This window comes from Notechis scutatus, chromosome 1 (assembly GCF_049901735.1).
Source record: "Notechis scutatus isolate UNSWTSFEM ecotype Mainland chromosome 1, rNotScu1.2, whole genome shotgun sequence".
Taxonomy (NCBI): Eukaryota; Metazoa; Chordata; class Lepidosauria; order Squamata; family Elapidae; genus Notechis; species Notechis scutatus.
In genome coordinates, this window is record NC_142009.1 from 3,598,706 (window position 1) to 3,611,181 (window position 12,476).

The window sequence follows — 12,476 nt, forward strand, 5'->3', positions numbered from 1 at the left end:
TGCAATTCCTTCTCCTGCCTTGTCCAGTTAATTGCTGCAGTGTGTTTTGTGTGGATTTTTATTTACAGTATGTATGTACTTTGTTTTCGGACTGAATTTCCTCCGCTTAAAGGCTGTTCTTGGGAGAGTTTTTTCTCCAGCTGAAGGTAACTGGACATTGGGGACAAAGTTGGAGGAATTAAAGGGTCATTACCTACTTTTGTGACTTTGTTGCTTTTGTGCCATGCCTGGGTCATCACAACCATCAGCCCTCCACGCTTCTCTTTGTGTGATGAGAAATTTGCCGCACAGAACCGGTTCCTTCTTATTTGCCAAATGATTTGGGCCACTTTAAAACGTTGTGGTGGTTGCCCAAATGTTTGCAAGAACGCTGGGGAAAATTTAATTCTGCATTTCAGCGGGTTTCATGATACCAGGGGTATTTTTGGTAAATGAGTTTTCGAAGATTGGGGAGCCTGAAGGGTGCATTTCCCCAAAAATATTCCTTTGTGTAGACCAGGGGTGTCCAACCGTAGCAACTTGAAGACTTGTGGGCTTCAGCTATGCTGGCTGGGGAATTCTGGGAACTGAAGTCCATTGTTCTTCAAGATGCCAAGGTTGGACACCCCTGGCATAGGCCAAGAGTGGCTGAGAATAAAAAAGAGAATGCTGCCTATATTTCTGGTTAACTGTGAGATCTTATAGGGCTAACAAATAAGGAATATTTCTTCATGCTTGGAGGAGAATTTAGATTCGATAGGCAAGACCTTCTGATAAACCACAATTTTCCAAATCCATCCAGTTTTTCGCAGCTTACCTGGAAGCGTGCGGGGAAAAAGTTGTTTTCTGGCTATGGTCTCTCTATTCACTGTGATGGGAAAGACGTTGCGTTGTCAAAATTGTTCTCTTTGCGCCCAATCATCCTTTGCACCCAATTTCTCACAAGGAAGCTTGTTCAAGGCCATCGAGCAGCCGCTGTGGCTTTTGAACCTTAAATTGGATTTAGGAGTTTCCGGCATGTGCCGAGTCTGTGCGTTGGTATGTGTGCATTATTGATCCATATTTTTAGAAAGGCCGGTGATTCAATATATATCTATATCTATATATCTATATATCTATATATCTATATATCTATATATCTATATATCTATATATCTATATCTGTTTTCTTAAGTTTTCGCGGGTACTTACATGTATGGCATTCAGCTTTGTTCGGGTATTTTCCCACGTCATAGTAGTGGTGCTTTTAAAGTTGTAGCAACGTTTCAGCAGAATCTCATCTGCCATCATCAGGCTTTTGTATAGTGTGTATCTATATCTATATCTATATCTATATCTATATCTATATCTATATCTATATCTATATCTATATCCATATCTATATATCTATCTATCTATATATCTATCTATCTATATCTATCTATATGTTTTCTTAAGTTTTTGCGGGTATTTATATGTATGGTATTCAGCTTTGTTTGGGTATTTTCCCACGTCATTATAGTTGTGCTTTTAAAGACGAACACTATACAGAAGCCTGATGATGGCAGATGAGATTCTGCCGAAACGTTGCTACAACTTTAAAAGCACAACTATAATGACGTGGGAAAATACCCGAACAAAGCTGAATACCATAAACATATATATATATATTTTTCTCCTTGCGAAAGCTATTTTGAGAAAAAGGCTACCCAACGTCCCTTGGGTGAAATTCTGCTCAAAATAAGGACTGGTCAGGGCTGACCTTTTGAGATTTAAAGTGGGGTATGGAATGTGATGGTATGTGATGATAAGTATGTATATATATTTCCTGACTGTACAGCCTGAACATATAGTAGTCATTGACTTACAACCACAGTTGAGATCAAGAGGTCTGTTGCCAAGTGTTCTGACATAGGCCTTCCCAAGATCATGAAGGAAACTCCCCGTCCAGATAAAACCCCTTTTATTTAGTTTACAGTGAATTCCTCTCCAGCAAAGTTCTGTCCAACAGTCTTTCAGAAGATTTCACAATTACCGTCCTTTATCAGGCTTGGAGAGTTGCCAGGCCGATATCTTCCAAACGCCATGCTGTGGCAGCAATTACTTGGCAAGAAGTCAGGAACAGATCTTCACACTAATTAAACTAATTGTCTCCTGCAAACACCACTCCCCTTTTGCTCCACTTTATTCCCTCTGGGAGGGGCCATTCACCGTCCACTTGTGCCCTTACTCCCAAGTCGACCCTGGATCCTTAATTCTTCTTCCTTCTTCTGGCAGCTCTGCGCGTGTGCACACTGGGAACAGGTTCCAGCTGTTCTTCTTCCCCACTGATCTCCGACTCCGAAGTCATCTGATAACTGTCACATGGCCCTGGCCCCATCTCTGCCTCTTGTTCCTCAGCTGTTCCCTTCTTCTGGCAGCTCTGCACATGCGCACACTGGGAACAGGCTCCAGCTGTTCTTCTTCCCCACTGATCTCCGACTCCGAAGGCAGCTTATAACTGTTTGGAGGGTCCTGGCCCCATCTCTGCCTCCGACGCAGAACCCTCATCAGAGCTTTCCTCAGACTCCAGGACTGGCCCAGGTTCCTCCCCAACCTCCTCACTGTCCGAGTCTGGCGGGCCACAACAGATGTGCCCTGCATAGCACAGGATCCCTCCCCTATTCAACAAGGCAGGTTTCCCCGCCTGCCCCCGCTTTCAGGTTTCCGAAAGACAAAGTTGTGGCTGCTTTCAAGAGTCAGCTCATTAAAGCCGCCGCAACTTTTAAAGCCACCGCATTCAGTCTTCAGCTTGGTACGAGATCCTGAAAAAGAGCAGGTCGCTTTAATGAGTAGCAGGTTTATGTCAGGTTTAACGTAACTTTTCCTTGCCTTGTATCTGAAACACGTATGGTTAAATTAAAATTTTTTAAATTTTAACAAGTTTTATAGAGTTTAAAAAAAAACTAAACAGTTTTCGTTTTGTTATCACTCCTTTTCAGAATGCAAGGTTCTGTTTTACTTTTTTTAAAAAAACAAATAAATGTAATTGTTTTAAGTTAAACATTTAAATAATTTTAAATTTTATCGAGGAAATATGCAAAAGAAATGACCACAACAATGGAATATACCAATGTTGGACAGACACCCCCCCCCCACCATCCCCTATATAATTGGTGGAGTTAATCTGACCTTATTTATTCATTATCCAGGCAGTCCTCATTTAGTGACCATTTGAAGTTAGAATGGCACTGAAAAAAGGGACTTATGAACCATTTTTCACACTTATGACCTCTGTAGCATCCCCATGATCACGCGATTGACATTTGGATGCTTGGCAACTGACTCAAATTTACGACGGTCGCAGTGTTCCTGGGGTCAAGTGATTCCCCTTTTGCGACCTCAAAGTCAACAGGGAAGCCAGCTTCACTTAACAACTGCGTTAATTTAAGAACTGCAATGATTCACTTCACAAAACATGGGGAGAAAAGTCGTCAAATGGGGCAAAACTCCCTCGACACGTTTCTCACTTAGCGACGTAAATGTTGGGCTCCGTTGTGGCCGTAAAGTTGAGGATACTCCCTGCATTTTTTTTTATTCCACCGTTATTCTTTTTATAATAAATACCGTCTTCTACGAAGGGGAATTTTAGTGAGATTAGAGTGTTATTTAAGCACCTCAGAGAATCCCCCTGCTATGCCTTCTCATGCAGGGAAATGGTTTTGAGCATTTATTTCGACAGGAGGAAAGAATGAATGAATGAATGAATGAGTGTGTGGGGTTTTTTTTTTTCCAAGGGACGGGAAAAACACACGGCATGGAATTCTCTCTGACTCAAGAAAAATCCAAATTTAAAAAAATCACGTGCAAATGAAACTGTCGAGAGATGTGGTAGAAAGCAGAGTGCAGTCATGAGACATACTGTGTTTCCCCGAAAATAAGACCCTGTCTTATATATATTTTTTTGCCACCAAAAAAAAAAAAAAGGCTCCAGGTCTTATTTTCGGGGGATGTCATCCACGGAGTAACCTCACTTGTGCGCGTCGCCGCCGGCCTCCTTCCGGAACTCCTCCTCCTGCAGCCAGCAAGGCTTTCCGGAAGGCCTCTGCAAGCGATATAACAGACCTCTGGATCGATCCTGAGCTTTGTTTTCAGCTCCAGAGGCCTTCAGGAAAGCTTTGCCAGCTTTGCAGAAAAAATGGGCCGCCAAGGCAGGTGTTGGGGTGTGCGAGGCCTGGCTACACCTGTCCAAAGGTAAGTAGTAGGGTGGCTCCACCACCCTCCATCTCCACCCTAGCTTAATTTTTACCCTTCCACTCCGGAGTGGGTGGGATCTTAATTAGGACTTATTTTTGTGTGTGTGTGTGTGTGGGGGGGTTAGGGCTTATATTGGGTGCATGTGTAGAAATCAAGCTAGGGCTTACTTTCAGGGTAGGTTGTATTTTCGGGGAAACAGGATAGATGGAAATTGGAAGGTGATGCCAGGCAGGCTGCAAAAATCTGCATTACTTCAAGGTTGGCAGTGTTGAAGATGGGTGGACTTCAACTCCTAGAATTCCCAGCCAGCATCACTGAAGGGTTTGCAGAGAAAGGAGGAGGAGGAGGAGGAGGAGGAGGAGGAGGAGGAGGAGGAAATGGAGGGGGAGGGAGAAGGGGGAGGGGGAGGAGGACGACTACTGTGTGGGGTCCTTGGTGCTCTTCAAGCTGGGTTGTTTTCTTGCAGACGTTTTCATGACCCAATTAGATAACATTATCAGTGCTAGAAGGGATGGGGAGTTTGTGGAGAGGAGGAAGGGGAGGAGAAAGGGAGGAAGAAGGGGGAGGAGAAAGAAAAGGAAGGGAGGAGGAGGAGGAGGAGGGAAAGGACTGTGGGGTCCTCAGTGCTCTCTGATCTGGGTTGTTTCCTTGCAGACGTTTCATGACCCTACTAGGTAACATCATCCGTGCATTCTTAGAAGGTTACCGCTGGAATTAGTTTGCCAGATCTCCCCATCACGTCCATTGTAGCCTCTGCAAGGAATCTTAATTTGGAGGTAAACCTTGGAACCGGCCTGCCCCCCCATCTGGAGGCCATCCAGATGTTTGCGGGACCAGAATTTTGGATCTTAACAGCCCTGTGGATTTAGAAGAACCAGGAAAGGGAAGGATGGTGGTCAGATTAAAATGTCTGTCCTTCCTTGTCAGAAATATTGGGGTTTTTTTGGGGGGGGGGGGGATGGGGTTCGTGTGTGTGAAGTGTTGTGCAACTGAAAATTGTTGTGTATGTCACCTTTGGCAGAGGACTTCAAGAATGGCCACTTTACCATGAAACAGCTGTACAGCCGTTCCCAGTGCAGACCAATCATTAAAACTGCTAATTGAAATGCAGGTTGAGAAATATTTCAGGGAACAATGAAGGCTGAAGGCTGGTAGGTCAAGCCAATTTATGGGCCTGCAGGTTCTGAAGGGACTTTTTTTTTCTGGCCACCCACGCTTCAGTAGCACAGACCAGTCCTTGACTTACGACCACAATGATTTATTTACGAAATAGATTGGCCATCCGTCGGACTTCAGGGTTAACTCCGGGAGGCTTGCAATCTTAAATGCAAATAAAATAAAATCCTTCAGGACCAGGATGCATGTCACTAAGCGAGGTGGTGGTTGAGTGAACTGTGCCTGATTTTTTTTTTTTTTGCTGTGGTTATTAAGCAAATCACACGGTCATTAAGCAAATCCGGTGTCCCCCAGCTGGGAAGGTCGCAAAAAGGTGATTGATTGCCTGCCCCCCCCAAGGATGAGGCAACGGTCATAATTAAATACATGCCGTTTGCCAAGCGCCTGGATTTTGATCACGTGACCATGGGGATGCTGCGACGGTCGTAAGTGCGAGGAATGGCCGTAAATCACTTTTTTTCCACCCAGTGCTGTTGTAACTTTGAACAGACGCTAAATAAACGCAAGACCTGCCCACAATCCAGACTTCTCCAAAGTGCAAAAAAATTTCAGAAACGAGAATTCCCAGGCCTTCCTCCAACGGAAGGAGGAAGGCCGGTAGACAGGCAGGCCTCGACTTACAGCAATTCACTTAGTGACCGTGCAAAGTTACAACGGCCTTACAAAAGTGACTTGCAGCTGTTTTTTTTTTCACACTTACGACCTTTGTAGCACCCACCCACCCACCCACCCCGATGATCGTGTGATCAGATGCTTGGCGAGTGACTCATACTTATGACCGTTGCTGCGTCCCAAGCAAACTCAGTGGGGCTCACTTAACGACCCTGCTACTAACTTATCAACTGCGGTGATTCACTTAACAAGGGTGAAAAGGAAGGTCGTAAATGGGTTTAAAAGCTCGCTTAACAAATGTCTTCCTCAACGACAGAAATTTGGGGCCCAGTTATGTCCCTACATTGAGGATTGCCTGTAATCTGACCATTTATTTATTTTTTATCTATCTATATAAAAGCGAAATTACCCCTCATGCGTCATCACAAAAATCTCCAGAACTGTAAAGCCTACAAACTTGAAATTCGGCCCGTAGGTTCCTCTTGGCTTCTAGGGGCTCCCTAAGAAAGGATTTTTCCAAAGGACCCTCAGAGCATTTAGAGTATTTCCTATATTATTATTATTATTATTATTATTATTATTATTATTATTATTATTATTATTATTATTATTATTATTATTATTATTATTAACATGCTCTGATGCTAAGGAGTTCTACTCCCCCTTCCCACCTGAGAAGAAATCTCTTCCAAATGCAAAACACAAGCAGAGGAGTTTCACTTTCACAGCACCAAGCAGCTTTGGTACGGAACAGTTGAGCTAAGCCACGCCCAGGCTCCTTGCTGTCTCCTTGCTCACACAGCAAATCTGCTTTCAGTTTCCAAACAGCCCTCAACTCCCTCACACCCTGACAGGACGCTAGCCAGATGAATACCCATGGATGCTGGTAGGGCAGAGGCAGAAATTTTTCCCCTTTATTTTCCTCCCCGAAAACTTAAGCCCAATGACATAGTTTCATAGCGAAGCACGGGTATCGAGCCAGTGTTCAAATATAACAGAGCAGCCCTGCTACAGGCAGACTTACGACCGTGTGGCTGAAGTTATGACGGACCCCCCCCCCCCCAAGGCTGCTTAGGCCCCGGATTAAAATCACCAATAGCCACCCCTCCTGCAGTCAGGTGATTGCATTTCAGAAGGTGCCTATATGCCTTTTTGTAGCAGCGCAGCTGTGATCAGTCAGAATAGAGCTGGAAGGGACCTTGAGGTCATCTAGTCCAACCCCCGACTCAAAACGGAAGACCCTATCCCATTTCAGCCAAATGGCTGTCCAGCCTCTTATGAAAAGCCTCCAGTGTTGGGAGCCCCCACAACTTCTGGTGGCAGGCAGTTGCACTGGTTAATTGTTTGGAAGTTTCTCCTTCCTTCCAGGTTGCTTCTCTGCTTCGACTATTTAGTTTCGTAAGCGAAGCACGGGTATCGAGCGAGTATATTTATTTATAGAGTTTTTTTCGGTAGAAGTTGGGTGGGAACCGATGACTAGATCAATAAAGAAACAAATAAATATTTGTGGCTCCCAGCTGGTGTTATTCTGGCGTCTGTTCAGAATTATTCCAGGCTGGCCAGTTCTGCTTCTTCTGCAGGTATTTTTCTCCTCCAGCAAAACTGGAGGAAGTTGCATCTGCGACACCCTTTGGGAAGGGTTGGCCAGTCCTTGCCATGGAACCAGCCCTATTCCTGTTGTTGTTTTTTTGCAGTTGTTTGATAAATTGAGGTGGAAGGGAGGGGACCCTTCTCCTGTCTGGATGAGCCCAGAGTAAAAGGTATTGCAACATATATTTCTACCTACCCAGCCTTGGAAAAACAGGACAGAGTTGAAAGGGCATGTTCCCAGCAGGGATTAAGTCAGTCTGGATCAGGGTTTCTCAACTGCAGCAACTTTTAAGAGGGGTGGACTTCCACTCCCAGAATCCCCCAGCCAGCCTGCTTTAAGATGGACAGACTTCCACTCCCAGAATCCCCCAGCCAGCCTGCTTTAAGAGGAGGGCTTCCACTCCCAGAATCCCCCAGCCAGCCTGCTTTAAGATGGACAGACTTCCACGCCCAGAATCCCCCAGCCAGCCTGCTTTAAGAGGAGGGCTTCCACTCCCAGAATCCCCCAGCCAGCCTGCTTTAAGATGGACAGACTTCCACGCCCAGAATCCCCCAGCCAGCCTGCTTTAAGAGGGGAGGGCTTCCACTCCCAGAATCCCCCAGCCAGCCTGCTTTAAGAGGGAGGGATTCCACTCCCAGAATCCCCAGCCAGCATGCTTTAAGAGGGGAGGCCTTGCACTCCCAGAATCCCCGCCAGCCTGCTTTAAGAGGGGAGGACTTCCACTCCCAGAATCCCCCAGCCAGCCTATTTTAAGAGGGGAGGGATTCCACTCCCAGAATCCCCCAGCCAGCATGATTTAAGAGGGAGGGCTTCCACTCCCAGAATCCCCCAGCCAGCCTTCTTTAAGAGGGGAGGGCTTCCACTCCCAGAATCCCCAGCCAGCCTGCTTTAAGAGGAGGGCTTCCATTCCCAGAATCCCCAGCCAGCCTGCTTTAAGAGGGAGGGATTCCACTCCCAGAATCCCCCAGCCAGCATGCTTTAAGAGGGGAGGCCTTGCACTCCCAGAATCCCCTGCCAGCCTGCTTTAAGAGGAGGGCTCCCACTCCCAGAATCCCCCAGCCAGCCTGCTTTAAGAGGGGAGGACTTCCACTCCCAGAATCCCCAGCCAGCCTGCTTTAAGAGGGAGGACTTCCACTCCCAGAATCCCCCAGCCAGCCTGCTTTAAGAGGGGAGGACTTCCACTCCCAGAATCCCCCAGCCAGCCTGCTTTAAGAGGGAGGACTTCCACTCCCAGAATCCCCCAGCCAGCCTGCTTTAAGAGGGGAGGGCTCCCACTCCCAGAATCCCCCAGCCAGCCTGATTTAAGAGGGGAAAGACTTCCACTCCCAGAATCCCCAGCCAGCCTGCTTTAAGAGGAGGCCTTGCACTCCCAGAATCCCCGCCAGCCTGCTTTAAGAGGGAGGACTTCCACTCCCAGAATCCCCAGCCAGCCTGCTTTAAGGGGAGGGCTCCCACTCCCAGAATCCCCCAGCCAGCATGATTTAAGAGGGAGGGCTCCCACTCCCAAAATCCCCCAGCCAGGATGCTTAAAGAGGGGAGGGCTCCCACTCCCAGAATCCCCCAGCCAGCATGATTTAAGAGGGGAGGACTTCCATTCCCAAAATCCCCAGCCAGGATGCTTAAAGAGGGGAGGGCTCCCACTCCCAAAATCCCCCAGCCAGGATGCTTAAAGAGGGAGGGCTCCCACTCCCAAAATCCCCAGCCAGGATGCTTAAAGAGGGGAGGACTTCCATTCCCAGAATCCCCCAGCCAGGATGCTTTAAGAGGAGGACTTCCACTCCCAGAATCCCCCAGCCAGCAGGCTTTAAGAGGGAGGGCTTCCACTCCCAGAATCCCCCAGCCAGGATGCTTTAAGAGGGGAGGACTTCCACTCCCAGAATCCCCCAGCCAGCCTGCTTTAAGAGGGGAGGGCTTCCACTCCCAGAATCCCCCAGCCAGCCTGCTTTAAGAGGGGAGGCCTTGCACTCCCAGAATCCCCGCCAGCCTGCTTTAAGAGGGGAGGACTTCCACTCCCAGAATCCCCAGCCAGCCTGCTTTAAGAGGAGGGCTCCCACTCCCAGAATCCCCCAGCCAGCATGATTTAAGAGGGAGGGCTCCCACTCCCAAAATCCCCAGCCAGGATGCTTAAAGAGGGAGGGCTCCCACTCCCAGAATCCCCCAGCCAGCATGATTTAAGAGGGAGGGCTCCCACTCCCAAAATCCCCCAGCCAGGATGCTTAAAGAGGGGAGGACTTCCATTCCCAGAATCCCCCAGCCAGGATGCTTTAACAGGAGGACTTCCACTCCCAGAATCCCCAGCCAGCAGGCTTTAAGAGGGGAGGGCTTCCACTCCCAGAATCCCCCAGCCAGGATGCTTTAAGAGGGGAGGACTTCCACTCCCAGAATCCCCCAGCCAGCCTGCTTTAAGAGGGGAGGACTTCCACTCCCAGAATCCCCCAGCCAGGATGCTTTAATTGGGGAGGACTTCCACTCCCAGAATCCCCCAGCCAGGATGCTTTAAGAGGGGAGGACTTCCACTCCCAGAATCCCCCAGCCAGCCTGCTTTAATCTTGTAGTTGTCTCCCACCCCTCTTCAAGCCGCGATTTTTGAGATCCGCTGGGTCTGGATCTATCCACCCCTTGCATTCGCTTTGCTCCTGCAGGGCCAAGCGGAGTGAGGCCAGGGTCCCAGGGGATGCTGAGTGGGCCCCCTCCCCACTTAACCCTGGACTTGCAAATGTCCAGCCGAGCGAGGTGAGAGGGAGGTTGCATTCCTCCACCGGGCCAGCTATGCAGCCTGGAATGTCTCTGGTCCTGATTTAAATTTAACAAATATATATGCCTGCTTTTTAAAACAGGAAATGATATGCATACTTCGGTTTCTCTCTCTCTCTCTCTCACACACACACGTGTAGAACGTGCCTGTTGGTATTCCTGGTTTCCTGGACTCTTGATAAAAAAAATACCCTGATGAGAGGAAACGGGATTAGGGAGTTGTTTGCTGCTGGTCAGCCATCGGTCAGTCTGGCCTGGGAGGTGGGTGGGCCTTAGAAGCACCCCAAGACCACTCCTGGGGTTGCTTCTGCCCAAATGGGAGTTAAAGGGGGAGGGGGGGGGAATTCCACTTTTTCATTCTCCTCTGTACCTCTATTTTCCCCCCACCCCACCTCAGAATTTTTAAGTCCAGGCTGCCACAAAATGGAACCTACAATAATAGGGTTGGGGAGGCACCCTGGGAGGTCATCTAGTCCAACCCCCTGCTCAAGCAGGGAAACGCTGTGCCTTTCCAGACCAATGGCTGTCCTGTCTCCTCTTGAAAACTTCCAATGAGGTTTTGCTTGGTTAAATAAAAGCAAGAACAGCCGAATGGCTTCAATTCACCTTCAGGGTTTCCTTGACCCCTGTCAGGCAGTCCTCGATTCACCATCATCCATTTAGTAACCAGAGTTACCCCACAGCACTGAAAAAAAAAGTGGCTGATGATTGTTTTTCACGCTTGTGACCGTCGCAGCATCGCCCAGAGTCACACGATCAAAATTCAGACACTCGGCAACGTGACTCGTATTTATGACGGTCGCAGTGTTTCCCCCACTCCCCGGGAGGGTTGGGGTCGGTCACATAATCCACTTTTGGGGCCTTCTGGCAGGCCAAGTCAATGGGGGAAACTCAGATTCACTTAACGGCCACCTTGCTAACTTCTTTTAGGTCTTTTAGAACAGGGGTCTCCCACCTTGGCCCCTTTAAGACTTGGGGACGCCAACTCCCAGAATTCCCAGCCAGCAGGCCAGGGTGTCTCCCACTTTGGCCCCTTTAAGACTTGGGGACTCCAACTCCCAGAATTCCCAGCCAGCAGACCAGGGTGTCTCCCACTTTGGCCCCTTTAAGACTTGGGGACTCCAACTCCCAGAATTCCCCAGCCAGGAGACCAGGGTGTCTCCCACCTTGGCCCCTTTAAAACTTCGGGACGCAACTCCCAGAATTCCCCAGCCAGCAGACCAGGGTGTCTCCCACCTCGGCCCCTTTAAGACTTGGGGACTCCAACTCCCAGAATTCCCCAGCCAGCAGACCAGGGTGTCTCCCACTTTGGCCCCTTTAAGACTTGGGGACTCCAACTCCCAGAATTCCCCAGCCAGGAGACCAGGGTGCCTCCCACCTTGGCCCCTTTAAGACTTGGGGACTCCAACTCCCAGAATTCCCAGCCAGGAGACCAGGGTGCCTCCCACCTTGGCCCCTTTAAGACTTGGGGACTCCAACTCCCAGAATTCCCCAGCCAGGAGACCAGGTGCCTCCCACCTTGGCCCTTTAAGACTTGGGGACTCCAACTCCCAGAATTCCCCAGCCGGCAGACCAGGGTGTCTCCCACCTTGGCTCCTTTAAGACTTGGGGACTCCAACTCCCAGAATTCCCCAGCCAGCAGACCAGGGTGTCTCCCACCTTGGCCCCTTTAAGACTTGGGGACTCCAACTCCCAGAATTCCCAGCCAGGAGACCAGGGTGCCTCCCACCTTGGCTCCTTTAAGACTTGGGGACTCCAACTCCCAGAATTCCCAGCCAGCAGACCAGGGTGTCTCCCACCTTGGCCCCTTTAAGACTTGGGGACTCCAACTCCCAGAATTCCCCATCCAGCAGACCAGGGTGTCTCCCACCTTGGCCCCTTTAAGACTTGGGGACTCCAACTCCCAGAATTCCCCAGCCGGCAGACCAGGGTGTCTCCCACCTTGGCCCCTTTAAGACTTGGGGACTCCAACTCCCAGAATTCCCAGCCGGCAGACCAGGGTGTCTCCCACCTTGGCCCCTTTAAGACTTGGGGACTCCAACTCCCAGAATTCCCTAGCCAGGAGACCAGGGGTCTCCCACCTTGGCCCCTTTAAGACTTGGGGACTCCAACTCCCAGAATTCCCCAGCCAGCAGACCAGGGTGTCTCC

General features: G+C 49.0%; 1 protein-coding gene across 1 annotated transcript in view; it reads left to right on the forward strand.

Annotated features, from left to right (window-relative positions):
* Window positions 1–12,476, forward strand: part of MYO18A (myosin XVIIIA) — a 222,074-nt gene that overhangs the window by 27,266 nt on the left and 182,332 nt on the right.